Source organism: Theropithecus gelada, chromosome 1 (assembly GCF_003255815.1).
Source record: "Theropithecus gelada isolate Dixy chromosome 1, Tgel_1.0, whole genome shotgun sequence".
In the NCBI taxonomy this organism is placed as follows: domain Eukaryota; kingdom Metazoa; phylum Chordata; class Mammalia; order Primates; family Cercopithecidae; genus Theropithecus; species Theropithecus gelada.
Window position 1 is genome coordinate 203682066 of NC_037668.1, and position 14560 is coordinate 203696625.

A 14560-nucleotide genomic window follows, 5' to 3' on the forward strand; every position below is an offset into this window, starting at 1 on the left:
GAACATAAGTGTTATCTTTTTCCCAAACAGTCAGCAGAGCTGTAGCCATCAAGCATTATGCAATGTGGGAAGCAAAGTGCTGGAAGAATCTTGAAAAGCTGAATCTCCCCGCTGCATGCTGGCATCATCACCATAACCACTCTCTTCACGAGGATCATCTGTTTGGGGCAGGATTTGCTCTTCTCCTGGGCTTATACTAAATAACCAGCAGAGGGAAACACACAAGAAAGTTTGGCACATTGGATGTTTTCTCAGGCTCAGCACAACCAGCTCCACCTGCTCAACGTCACACGAAGAGAGCCAACACTGCAGCACCGGACACAGGCAGGGGCCAGCCACCCTGGTGTTGGCAAGCAGCCCACGCAGGAGACAGAACTCCAGGTCAGCCTGGCAGTTCACATCATGTGCGGGCACAGCGGGTAGCAGTGGCAGCAGAGCGCACGAACACGCTGGCTTTGGGGAGATGAAGACCTAGCACCAAGTCTGATTTGGTCATTGCTGTGGGCAGGTTGTCAAATCTCTGGGATCCTCCGTTTTCTTATCTGTAAAATGAAAATAATAATACAGTTGAGCATCTCTACTCTGGAAATCCAAATCCAAAATGCTCCAAAATCCAAAACTTTTTGAGCATCAACATGACACTACCAGTAGAAAATTCCAACCTGGCTTCATGCGACAGGTTACAGTCACAACTTTGTTTCATGCACTGAAGTATTTAACATATTACATAAAATCACTTTTGGGCTGTGTGCTGCATATGAGGTGTATACGAAACATAAATGAATTTCATGTTTAGACTTCAGTCCCATTCCCAAGATACCTCATTATGTATATGCAAATATTCCAAAATCTGAAAAAAATACAAAACCCTCGTGGACCCAAGGATGTCAGACAAGGGATATTCCACCTGTAATACTGCTGGGGTCCTGGCTTGGGAGGATTTCTGGAGGTGGTGCATGGGAAGCATTTAGCAGAGGGTCTCATGCATGAGGAATGGGAGTTATTCTTCTAATGGAATCTGCTCTCTGGCTCTCCAGCTTCCTTGGAGCAGAGGCTGCCCAGTCTCTGCCTGCAGCCCTGTCTTCCACTTCAATGTGCTCCAGCTCCAGTGTGCTCCAGCGGACTCTGGGGCCCAGAGCTGCATCTCTTTGCCTGAAGCCTTTCTCTGTAGCTACAGAAGGTCATTCTACCCCCAGGCAAGGCAGTCCAGGAGGAGAATTCATGACAGAAGCAGTCTTTGAATCCTGCATGGCAACACTGAAGCCTCTCCCACCCACAGGGTGTGTGTTTTCTGCAAGCTCCCAGCTCCCTGTGGCATTAGGCTCCCATTACCCACAGCCATGGCTGCTGTGATAACACACCCTGTAAAGACCGCATCCCCTTTCTTGTCTCATTTCACTACTCCCCTAATGATGTTTTCCTTCGCCTCCCAAAGAAGCAACATGTGCTTGAGCCCTTTCCCAGGGATCGCTTCTGGGGGTAACTCAAACTAAGGCACTGCCCCCTACCCTCCACGTTCTCCTGATTTCTTCAGTATCTCAGGCTCCTCACTCAAGCTGACTTCAGATCTCATGTCTCCCTCCTCCTGTCCTTTTGGTGGTGGCCGCTGTGTGCCATGGCCAGATATCCAGTGGAGGCCCCTCATCACAGCTGTGGTGGATGTGAACTGCGTGCCCCTGCCTTAGGTGCAGCCTGAGTGGGGTCCCACTCCACAGTCTAAAGCCTCTGAGGTGCTCCCCTGCATTCCTGCAGGTAGGCTGTGTTTCTTGAAGAAATGCAGAATATGCTTCTTTCCCTCAGCTCTGTCATCTGGATCCTAAAGCAGCCCACAAAGCAGTCACTTGGACCCATCCCAGACCAGCCCTACAGTCTCCTGTGGTGCCAGTTGGCTCAACAACACATCTTTATTTGCCCCATCCACCTCCCAAATAAATCACTGTGCTCAAATCTTTGCCTTGGGGTCTGCTTTGGGGGCTCCCCAAACTGAGACAGCTGGTGTTTGAAGCAGTCTTGGTAGCAGAGTTTCGTAGGATTCTGCTCTTGGATCTTTTGCTGCTCAGAGGGCAACAAGGCCCCAGTTCTTGGTGGTAAGTGGGTGGTGATGACCCCTTGGCATACATCATAACTGTTAAGAATGTCTTCACTTGGTGAATAAGCTACTGCAGCTCCACCCAGTAAGCAGCCGGCATGCCAGGGTGGATGCAGGTCTTTGGTGTACTGCTCTCTGACACTGTGGCTAGGACTTCCCATCTACCACATTTCTGCCCTGCCAGTGGCTCCCAGTTAGGCTCTGGTGGGGTGGGGTGAGGGGGAATGGGAAGCTGGAGGAAAACTGGAGGCTAGACAAGAAAGAAGGGACATGCTCCTTCTCGCCTCCTCCCTTTGTCTGGTGTCAGGCTCATCCCAGCAATGATACACCACCTTTGCAGTTACAACACTTGGTTCCAGTAGCAACAATTGGTTCCAGTTAATGGCTTTGCCCAGACCAGCTTCATGGCACCCCTCAGGGATACAAGCACCAGTTAGCTGGTGCCCTCTACTTAGACAAAACTCTTTCCTGTGTGCCCCCCCAAGTACTGGGGTGATAGCTGCTTCCTGCCGTTACCACCTCTGTGATACCTCAATGAGGGTGGCCAGCAGTCCTGATCTGCCTGAGACTAAAGTTTTTCCCAGAGCACAGTGCTTTAAGTGCTAAAAATTGAACAGTCCTGGGCAAACTGGGTTGGTTGTTCACCCTATCTCAACGTGCCCATTTAGACCTGTCTGGTTCCTCAATTCTTGGTATTAAATTCTCTCTGTAAAAATAACTGATGTATTTTAAAACTCCTGTCTGGAGCCTGGTTGATACAGGAAGAAGTGCAGGTGCTAGAGGATGCACCAGCTTGTGCAATAATATCACTAGCATTTGAGAGCTATGGTGGTGACAGCACATACAAGTGCGGTGGAGATGACTGAGGATTGTTAGGTGCATCAATGCCCTGAAGGGGGAAAATAGCCCAGCATGAGTCAACTAACAATCAAAGAAAGCACAAAATTAGAAGCCAGAAAACCTCTATGGCAGCATGTAACACCTACAGCCAGTCCTAATGCACTGCCAAGAGAGTGCTTTACAGCTTGCAAACAATGATGACCTTCTGTTAATGCCAGAACTGCCTTGGCAGCAGAAAGGGTAGAATGTCTAGCAAGGTAGGCATACAAAAATAGATTTATTATGTAAGACCAGAGAATCTACCAATTAACCAGGCTCTGTAACTGTATGGCACAGCCTGCCGAAAATTAAGCTTATGATCTGATAAAAGAATAGCAAAGTCTGAATTTATGGCTCCAGCAAATGTTCTATGCCAAAGTCAAGCAGCTGATAAGGAGGAGGGGACCTGAGGACCTGAAATGAGGACTTTCAGGTAGATATGCTTCAGAACCTTCAATCCTCAGATTCCCTGGAACTCTCTGGGCTTGCAGAAGTGGCCCACTTCCCTTGTAGAGAGAAAAGCCTTCCCTTATCCCAAGACCACACAAAGTCCTCACTCAAGGCAGAGGCTTTCTGAGATGATGAGTGCCCTTCTCAAGATTTCCTCCATCAGCCCTCACAGCTTCTAGACCAGGGGTCAGCAGACTTCTTTTGTAAAGAGACAGCAAAAAATTTAGGCTTTGTGGTTTGTACAGTGTTTGCCATAATGATTCAACTCTTCCAGTGTATCACAAAGGCAGCATAGACAATAAGTAAATGAATGGGTCTTTCGATAAAACTTTATTTACAAAAACAGACAATATTTGACACATGGGCCATAGTTTGCCAATCCCTGTTTAGGCCAATAATTGGTACATACCTCAGAATGTTAGATGAGAGAAGTACTGTCATTGTTTCAGAAAGGGATGTAGCATCTAGCTAATATGTACCAACATGACCCTGGAAGACATGTTTGGGGCTGCATTTTGAGTATGCTGGACTGAAGGAGAGTTTATGGATATGTGGGCTATCTCCTGTGGCTCAGGATGCAGTATCCTGGCAAGAACACCTAAAACCAGTTCTGATGCACTGCCAAGATAGCGCCTTACAGCTTGCAAGCAATAATGACCTCTTGTTAATGTCAGAGCTGCCTTGGCAGCAGAAAGGGTAGAATGTCTAGCGAGGTAGGCATACAAAAATAGATTTATTGTGTAAGACCAGAGAATCTGCCAATTAACCAGGCTCTGGGAGAGCCCAGAGGGTTTGCTCTCCATTAGCAATATAAGGAATATGTCAGTTAGGGGGCCATCCACATTGTTGAGAAACTTCTGGTGATTGACCTTTCTAGGCTGCTATGGGTCTGGGCTCCCTCTTAGTGACATTGGGTATGATGGGATTCAAGAACAGCACAGCACAGTTGGCAGCACTTACCCATCAAAGGCAAAGTAGACAAATGATTGTAACAGCAGCAAAGTTAGAAGGACAATCTGGGCTCTTATCTGCAGGAATCAGGGAGTAGCAACTAATAGACTGTGGTGTTCCTAGCAGTGAGACTGGAACATATTGTTTGAACTATGTAACTAAAGATCAAAAGCTGATGAGCAGAAGACTGATGTCAGCTGTTGCAATGAAAAATCTTGATCTTTTGCCCAGTTTCCAGACCTAAGCCACTTGTTAGACCCAGAGGCTGTATTGAAAGGGAGGCTGGGTACCCCTGAGAAATGACCTTGTATTGCCACATTAAGCATACACAGTAGTGATACCCCCTATCTATTACCAAAAAGATCTATGGGCATTTCTCCTGAGGACTCAGATCTTTGAAGAGCTGTGGACACAAGATCTGAGCTGAAGCTGATACCATGGGACTAGTGCCATCACAACACCCTCTGTTGATGTGAGGAAAGTCCTGGCTTCAAATCTGTCTCCTAGTGAGGCCAATGGACCTATGCCCTAGCTGCTATTCATTTTCCTGGTCTCTGAGTTCATAATCAAAATAGACATACTTAATAGTGGGAGAACCTGTTATAAAATAAGAGCCATGATGCTATGAAATGCCTAGTGGATGTTCTAAAAAATTCCTCACCCCAGCCAAGATAGAAAATGAGAAATACTGTCTCTTTCTGGATTAAAATGCCACCCTCCAAGGCTCAAGGAAGGCAGACATTATGATGGTCCCCATCATATCCCTAAATAATTTACTAGTCCCATCACGCAAAAATGAGATGGCGCATTGCAGATGAAGATGGACTACTGACAAATTAACCAAGTGGTAGCCACAATTACAAGTGCTGGAATAGATCAACACAACGTCTATCACTAAGTATAATAATCTGCCAGATGCATTCTCTCTCTCTCTCTCTCTCTGAGATAAGAGTGTCACTCTGTAGCCCAGGCTGAAGTGCACTAGCATGATCTTGGTTCACTGCAACCTCTGCCTCCTGGGTTCAAGCAATTCTCGTGCCTCAGCCACCAGAGTAGCTGGGATTACAGGCACGTGCCACCATGTCTGGCTGATTTTTGTATTTTTAATAGAGACGGGGTTTCATCATGTTGGCCAGATTGGTCTCGAACTCCTGACCTCAGATGATCTACCCACCTTGGCCTCCCAACGTGCTGGGATTACAGGCATGAGCCACCAGGCCCAGCCATAGCAGATGCATTTTCTTAAATTTCTATTAGGAGAGAGGATCAGAAGCAACTTGCCTTTACTAGGAATAGAAAACAACATACATTCACAGCATTGGCCTAGAGCTCTGTGAATTTCCTATTGTTTGTCAAAGTATAATTCAAAGGAGTTTGGTTGTCTAGATATTCTGCAGAACATTCTGTTAGTCCACCATATTGAGGACATCACGGTAAGCAAACCCAGTTAACAGGAAATTTAAGTATTCTGAATACCCTGGTAGGATTTATATGCATCAGAGCATAGGAGATACACTCTAAAATCTTCAGGGACCTGCTACTGTGGCAGTTGTTAGAGGGCCAATGATTTGGGGCATTTCAGGATAGCCCCTCCAAGCTGTAAGACAAAGGCATAACACTTATTAGAACACTTCAGAATTTGAAGATAGCATATACCACACTGAGAAATACTATTCCAACTCATTTACTGGCTTCTAGTTTTGAATGGAACCCAGAGAATCTAAAACCTTTCCTTCCTCAGTGAATCGACACCTTTATCATCATGTAATGTTACTCTTGATCCCTCATATTAATTCTTTGTTCCAGAGTCTACTTTGTCTGATACTAACAAAGGTACTCCAATATTCTTTTGATTGGTGATTTCATAATATATCATTTTCCATGCTTTTACTTTTAAATTTTTTCTTTATATTAAAAGTATATTTCTTGTAAACAGCATAGTTTTTTTTAAAAAATTCAATATGACAATCTCTGCCTTTTCATTTGTGTGTTTAGACCATTTACATGTGATATATGTATCATATGGTTTGTATCAGTACAAATATTTATAATGGTAGATTTAAACCTACCACTTTGCTAGTTGTTTTCTATTAAACTCACATGTTTTTCATGGCCTTTTTCTTCTTTTTCTACCTGCTTTTCAGATTGAGCATTCTATGTTTTCATTTTAGCTCTATACTCAGTTTATTAGTTATACTATTCTTTTTATTTTTAGTTGCTTTAGAGTTTACTGTGTACATATTTGATTTATTACAGCCTAACTTCAAATATTATGCCATTTCACAAAGTTCTTGTAAAGCAAGAACTTTACAAAGTATACTCCCATATGTTTTATTATTGTTGTCTTAAACTCTAGAGTAGAGTACTTTGTGAGCCTTTTTGCTTTAGGCCAGTGATAGGCACACTGATTTGTGATTGTGCCTATTCCAGCCTGCCACTGGTTATTGTAAATAAAGTTTTATTGGAATATAGCCATTTGCTTACATGGCAGCCTTCAGGCTACAATGGCAGAGTTGAATGGTTGCACTAGAGACCACGGGCCCACAAAGCCTAAGATATCTGCTATGTGGTCCTCTGTAGAAAGAAAGTTTATTAATCCCTGCAAATAGTCAACTATTTTTAAGGTAATTAATAATAGGCAAAAATGACCCTTATATTCACCATTTCTGAAGTTCATTTCTTTGTGTAGATCTAAGTTTCTGATTGGCATCATACTCCTGTCTGAAAAACTTCCTTTAATATTTCTTACAGGCAGGGTGCGGTGGCTCACGCCTGTAATCTCAGCACTTTGGGAGGCTGAGATGGGTGGATCACGAGGTCAGGAGATCGAGACCATCCTGGCTAACACAGTGAAACCCCGTCTGTACTAAAAATACAAAAAATTAGCCGGGTGCGGTGGTGGGCACCTGTAGTCCCAGCTACACAGGAGGCTGAGGCAGGAGAATGGCGTGAACCCGGGAGGTGGAGCTTGCAGTGAGTGGAGATTGCGCCACTGCACTCCAGCCTGGGCGACAGAGTGAGACTCCATTTCAAAAAAAAAAGAAAAAAATATATATATATATACACACACACACATATATCTTACAGATGAGGGCTGCCAACAATGAGTTCTCTAAGCATTTATTTGCCTGAAAAAGTCTTTATTTCACCTCCATTTAAAAATGTATATTTGTTAGGTGTGGAAATCTCTACTAACAGAAAATGTCTATCAAGACTTTAAAAGCCTTCCCTTGCCTTCTGGTTTCCACTGTTTCTGGCCTCTTCCAATCAACTGGCATTTTAGCTGACTTTGCCTTACCTGCTTGTAAGGTGTCTGTGCTGGTCTCCCCTGCTCTGACACTGATGAGCCTGCCCTCATGCTTCCTGTCTTTGGAGGGGCTTGTCCTTCTTTGGAATTCTAGTTGCTTAGTTGCCCTGTGAGGTCAGTCCTCTGATGAGTTCAAGGAACGTTATTATTTTCTATTTTATTTGTCATATTCTTATTGTTAGGGTAGAGGTGATACACTTTCTAACTCTCTACATAGACATGGAAATCAATCTAAGATTTTTAAGAAAATAATTTGGCCGGGCGCGGTGGCTCAAGCCTGTAATCCCAGCACTTTGGGAGGCCGAGACGGGCGGATCACGAGGTCAGGAGATCGAGACCATCCTGGCTAACACGGTGAAACCCCGTCTCTATTAAGAAATACAAAAAAAACTAGCCGGGCGAGGTGGCGGGCGCCTGTAGTCCCAGCTACTCGGGAGGCTGAGGCCGGAGAATGGCGTGAACCCGGGAGGCGGAGCTTGCAGTGAGCTGAGATCCGGCCACTGCACTCCAGCCTGGGCGACAGAGCGAGACTCCATCTCAAAAAAAAAAAAAAAAAAAAAAAAAAAAAAAAAAAAAAAAAAAAAAAGAAAATAATTTAAGGCAGTGTTAAACAGTTTGGTCCCAATACAAACTGAGTTATTTAACTCATTCAATAATTTAAAATAGGATTTATAAATTTAATATATTTTATTTTCTTGTTTAGTTACTTCAATTGCCTGATGGCTAAACCAAACCTTTCCAGATTTCTTAGGTAATTTTCATAAAGTTAATGGATTACAATTATAAACAATGAATCCAGGTCTTTCTGAATGTTCCCATACTATTTATAAACTTAATTACAAATTAAAAATCATGAGTTTAAATCACTTAATTTTAATATGAACCACAAAGTTGGTCTATTACTTGTATAGCCCCAAATTTCCCAAGTACTTCAAGAACATAGATACCAGAAATGAATAAAATACTTATGTCAAGAATTGTAGAGCCTGAGAGTTCACTCTGCTTTCCAACTAACAAGTTTCATTGATGCTGGCAAAAGACACGAGATCCTGGATCAGAGACAAAGAACTTTGTTGCCTCAATAGTAGTAGACAGAGTATCAGTATTTACACCAGTTCCTCAAGTCCCAGTTCTCATAAGGTGATATGAAGAGCCCGGGGACATCTTTACACACAATGGGTTACAGGAGAGGAACCCCGAACTTAGAGATCTGGAATCTTTTATAATAGGCAGTAAGTCCACTTGACCTTTGCATTGGAGGCAGATGTTATCTTTATTATATCAGACAACAAACCAACCTGCCCTTTGTTCTTGAAGGGCACCATCTCTGTCTTCCAAAGCTGCTCAGAAAAACACCCTCTGCTCACAAGACGAGCAGAAATATGAGAGACCCATGGAAAATTGTGTCTCAACACCATAACCACGAAATAATGTTATTATGAGTTGATTCCTCTTAAGTATTCTAAATTCTAATCCAGTGTTTGAAAGGTGTTCTCCTACTAAGAAAACAGTTGTCATTTCAAACAACTTTTGGATTAACTTCTCACACAACTTTTGTAGTTGTCTGTCCTAGCTGAGGAGTTTTTAAGACCAGTGGATTTCTGGCTGGAATTTTGTCTTGCTTCTTGTTAGTAACCTTGACTGCCAGGCTGATCCAGTTTTACAGTCACTCAGCTAACATTCTCCAAACAGGGTGTTCTTCCTGCCTGTGTCACCTAATCTTAATGTCATACAGGATCTCATTCTGCGGATCTCCAGCTTGGCTGCCACACTCTGTGATTGGGTTCGGCACAGCTATTTACTTCTTTCTTCTATTTCAAGTTCTTTTCACACCATCCCTATCTTTTAGACCACAAACCTCGCAGTTATGTCTAACTTTACAGGCTCAACTGTTAAGAATATTTGATTCGATTCTTTCGTGGGATAAAAGAGGGTATCTTCTCACTTAGTTCTCTCTTTCAGTTCTAGAAAGTGCTAAGCATACCAATTTGGCTGAGGGAAAGACGAAATTCTTCCTGTGAAGGTCTCTGTCTCAGAGACATAACCATTATGGCAGCATCCCAGGTGCTGTGGCTGGGAGTTGGGTGATTCTGTCCACTCCGGAAGAACTATGGGACCCTGGAAGGTGCTTCTCCTCAGCCTGCTGTGCACATCAGCGGCAGCCCCACCCCCACCCCAGGAGGACCACCTGCCATGGAGGCTGAGTCCAGCCAGGAGTCCAACCAGCTCCTGGATGTTTACCTTTACAGCACCAAGGCAGCTCCTAGGGAGAGGCGAGCTCTGACTCCACCCAGACCCATTCCCCAGGTTCCTCCTTCTTCCCTCCAGCGGATCATTAATCTCGCAGGACACACGCTGCACGCTAATTGCGCTCGTAATGGGAAATGAGTCAGAGAGAAGGGTCACCACTGTGGTGACATGGAGCTACCTTTTTATAGGCACATGGTTTTAATGGGAATGTGAGAAGGAATCACTGCCCTAAGGCAGCCTCTGGTTTGACTAGCTTGAAACAACCAAGGCTTCTCCCCATTTCAAATTGTAAATTAATTATAGCCTAAGCTTAGCATCTCAGTCAGCCTTCATTATCCATTCAGTTTGAAGGCCATTACGGACCACAGAGCATCCGGCTCCACCAGACAGCGGCACATCTGTACTCTCAACTCACGGAGTAAAGCTTGAGCTGCTATCTCATTTCCCTCAGTTAATAGCAAAATAAAGAGTGCCCCGGGGGAAGGAGACCTGTCAATGGTAAGATAGGCTCACATCCGGGCTGGCAGGGTCTTACTTTCCTCACAGAGCTGCAGGAGGAAGGGGCGCCCTCACTGGGAGCTTTATTGGGAACTGCAGCTGAGCCTGAGCTCCAGGGCAATGTGGAGCAGTTCTGAGAAGTTGTCTCAGTTTCACAATTACTTCTTTGCCAGAATGCACAGAAAACTGGGGTGCTCTTATTTCTGCTTTATGAGACGCCTTGTTGTGAAAAGGGTCTGGGATTCCAGGGATTGGAAAGCAAGTATTGTTGATGGGAACCAAGAGATTTGAGCTGTAGTCCTGTCCCCACTGCTCACTGACACCATCCTTGGATGAGTCACTCAATCTGTTAGTTTACTAATTCCTCAGAAGATGTAATTCTTCCTGCCTTGCCTGTATCTCAGGGTTGTTGTTGGAGTCTAATTAAATAATAGGTTAGTAAATAAGAATGCACTCTGTGAAGTACTGTCTTCCTTATTCTCAGCTGGAGTCCAGAGAGTTGGCTCTGTTTTTAGGACAGGACAGAGCTGGCTTGCTCAGGGATTGAGAACAAAGCTACCTGGGTTCTTGGTCTGAAACTATATTCAAGAGCTAGAAAGACTGGTCATGGCTTTCCACCTATGGAACCTATGTTGTCTTAGAAGTGGAAGAAAAGGGGAGTCTTCCCTGCCTAGCTATGAGAGTATAGGTAAGCCACCTAAGTAAGCGAGTTTACCAAGGAAGAGAGTGCAATGAGAAAGAGAAGACAGTAGACTTGGGAGCAGGGAAGAAGAGAGATGGAAGCAAAGGACTGAAAGATAAGGGGCATCCAAGACTACATGGGGTTGGCTGTGTCCTCAAGCTGTGTCTGGAATCCTAATGCTTCTCACCTCTGCTGCCACCTTGCATAGCCATCGTCTGCAGAGGCTCCTGAGGGCTGTCCTGGCTCTCATCTCCAACATGTCCTACCATTTGTTTTTGACACAGAAGTCAGAGCAAGCAGCATTTAGACAGCCCAGCTCCTCTCAGAGCCCTCAGTAGCTCCTTATTCTACTCTGGGTAAAAGTCAAAGTATTGACAGAAGCCTGTGAGGTCATCCTCTCAGGACTTACCTTTTGCCACTCTCTCCCCTGTCACCCACCCAGTCATATGAGTTTCCAGGTTGATGCAGGCTGTTCTAGGCTGTTCCAGGCTGCTCCAGTTTGCTGTGGGCCATTCCAGGCTGCTTCAGGCTAGTCTAGGCTGTTCCAGGTTGTTCTAGACTGTTCCAGGCTTTTCTAGGCTGTTCCAGGCTGCTCCAGGCTGTTCTAGGTTGTTCTAGGCTGCTCCAGGCTGTTCTAGGTTGCTACAGGTTGTTATAAGCTGTTCCAGGCTGCTTCAGTCTCTCTAGGCTGCTCCAGCCTCTTCTAGGCTGTTCCACATTGTTCTAGGCTGTTTCATGCTGTTTTTAAGCAGATCCTCAGTCAGTACCTTAGTTGGCAAACCAACTTTGCTTTTTCCCCCAAACCTCTGGTGATTCCCCAGGAATCATTCACATCTTTGCTCTGATGTCATTTTCACAATGAGTCTTCCCTTGAAGACCACTGCAAACTCCCCAGCTCTCTACCTACCTATCAATTCCTCTTCCTTGTCTTTCCCATAGCACTTAACACCATCTACAATGCCATATCTTTTATTCATTTATTACATTCATTGTTTATTATCTGTCAGATTCCTCCTCTCCTTACCCCTCCCAGCCCCTCACTCCCCTACCCTCACCCCTAGAATGGAAATTTTGTGAGGGCGGTGTTTTTTTTCTATCTGTTTCTTTTCACTGATGTATCCCAAGGACCCAGAACACTGCCAGGCACATGTTAAGTATTTAATAAATATTTGTGGAGAGTGAATAATTTTGTGGAAGGTAAGGGTGGAGACTGTCTCAAGAAAGAGATACAATTTAACAGTGTCCACACTTCCAAATGCTTCAGAGAGATCAAGGTGAGAGCGAGATTAGATGGCCAACGTGCACCTTAAAAACTGCAATATCAGTAGCATATTTGGACGGAACAGATTGTGGGGATGATGAGGCGAATAAATGGAAAAATGAATAAATGCAAGTGCAGGCAAGATAAATGTTGACAACTCATCTAGGAAATGCAAGAGCGAAGGACTGTGAGTAATTTGAATGCTAATGTCTCCAAGGAGGGAGATGTTACTTATCCAGCCTTGATCTAGCAATGATTTAGGGAGCACTGTCTTACAGGCCACAGCCCAGGGATGTCACCTAAGGTTTTTCTAGGTTAGCAAGGAACACAGGCTTGGAACTCTTCATCACAACACACACTGTGCTATAAATGGTATACTGTAGTAGAGCCATATTCATATTTATATTAAACGTTTTTAGGACATAGACCCCTTTAAGAACCTGATAAAGCGATCCGTTGTTTTCTCCTCAGATGAAAACATACAGGTGCTCATGTACGAAATTCCACACAACATTTTAGGAATTCACAGATCCTTGAGGCCAGCGGGTGGATCCCTGGGGCTCTCTATGGAAGGGATTTTCAAAAAAGTATTGGAAGAGGCAAATAAATAGCAGGTCTGTCCTGGGGGAAGGAGGAAGCCTCTGGAGAAGGGGGCGGCTGAGCTGGGACTTGGAGGACAAGCAAAACTTGCTTTCTCGACTCCAGCGTGGGCAGGGCATGGCATAGCCCGCTGAGCCCGTGGGCAGGACCTGGGGGATGAGAGCTGTTGAGTCTAACTGACCACCGTTCCTGAGTTTGCCCTTTCACTGATGGCTTCAGACTGAGAGTGGGCTGGGCTCCCTGAGATGGTGTGGATAAGTGACCTGAAGAGGGCTGGGCTCCAGCCAGCATCGCTGAAGAGGAATCGCCATGGAAGTAAATGGTTTTCATAATCTAACCAGATCTCTCAACAAGAAAGAGCCCTGGGTAGGACCGAGGTAGAGGTGTCTCTCCATGGGAGGGGTCCCTGCTGTGTGACCACATCTGTTTTGATTTGGCTCTCAGGCCATGTATTTATTTAACAGATGTGGCCTTTCGGTGGGTTCAGCATTTTACTCCCCTGGCAGTCACTGATTCAGAGAGGCTCAGCCGACTCTCTGTGTTTGTTTGGCTTTGAGGAATGGAAAACGTGGTTCTTTGTAACATCTCTCCCTTCAGCAGGTGGTCTGGGGGTGGAGGCAGGAATGGCCACCGCCTCACAAATAGCTGCTGGTCTTTTCCCATCTTTGTTCCTCTTTCTCAATACTCCACTGACAGCCACAGTCCCCTGAGGAGGAGTGAGAAGTTAGAACAATTGAGTTTCTCTGCTCCAGGCCTGTCGGCTATCCAATAAGCCAACAACTCAACAACTCGACAACTCCGCCTGGCTCTACTTCAGCAGCTGCAAAAGGAGCTGCTGGCAGCGAGGACTACTGGGGCAGAGCTACTCAAGTGAAAGATTTAAATCCACTGGCAGATACTACTTTCTCCTTTCAGCAAGCAAATTCTGTGTGTGTGCACATGTGCCCATACTCTCCTTATAATTTGACTTCTGATCTTCCTATTTTAAATAAGAAGATTCAGGAGTTTTCTCATATGTGACATTAAAAAATAAATGGCCACAGAAATCATACCCACATTCCCTTTGCACTTTACAATTTTTAAAGTACTTTTATAACTGTGACTTCACAATGGCCCTGTAAAACAGCAAGGCTGGCATTATAATTACCCAATTTTAGAGATAAGCAAACTGAGATTCCTGGATGTAATTTGTCACCATAATATGACTTATAAAAACCCAACATATACTATTCTGAAGCTATTCTCATGTAATCTAAGTCATGCAGTTTGAGGAAAGGGTTCATCTTTGCCTATCCAGTTGAGGTGCTTCATCTTCAAAATCAGAAAGTTCCTTACTATAGAAACTCATTGATTTTCAACTGTTCTGAAATAGAAGTTGAGGTCAAACTGCATCCCCAGATTAATCAAGTAAAGAATATTAGTAGCTAATATTTATTTTGAACTTCTACTATATGTTAGATACTAGTTAATTAACATACTCACTTGATCCTCATAGCAGCCTTGTTATATATATATATATGTTTTACTAATGAAAGAAAGCTACAAAAAGTTTAAGTAATTTGCATAAGGACAGGCAGAATCCATATTTAAGCC

The 14560-nt window shown here is 44.3% G+C and overlaps 1 long non-coding RNA gene across 1 annotated transcript; it reads right to left on the reverse strand.

Annotated features, from left to right (window-relative positions):
- Nucleotides 1-230: 230 nt before the first annotated feature.
- Nucleotides 231-7738, reverse strand: LOC112608504. Its single transcript, XR_003116002.1, has 3 exons — nt 7668-7738; nt 908-1186; nt 231-542 (listed from the first exon to the last, which is right to left on the reverse strand). It is a non-coding gene; the product is annotated as an uncharacterized LOC112608504 (long non-coding RNA).
- Nucleotides 7739-14560: the final 6822 nt, after the last annotated feature.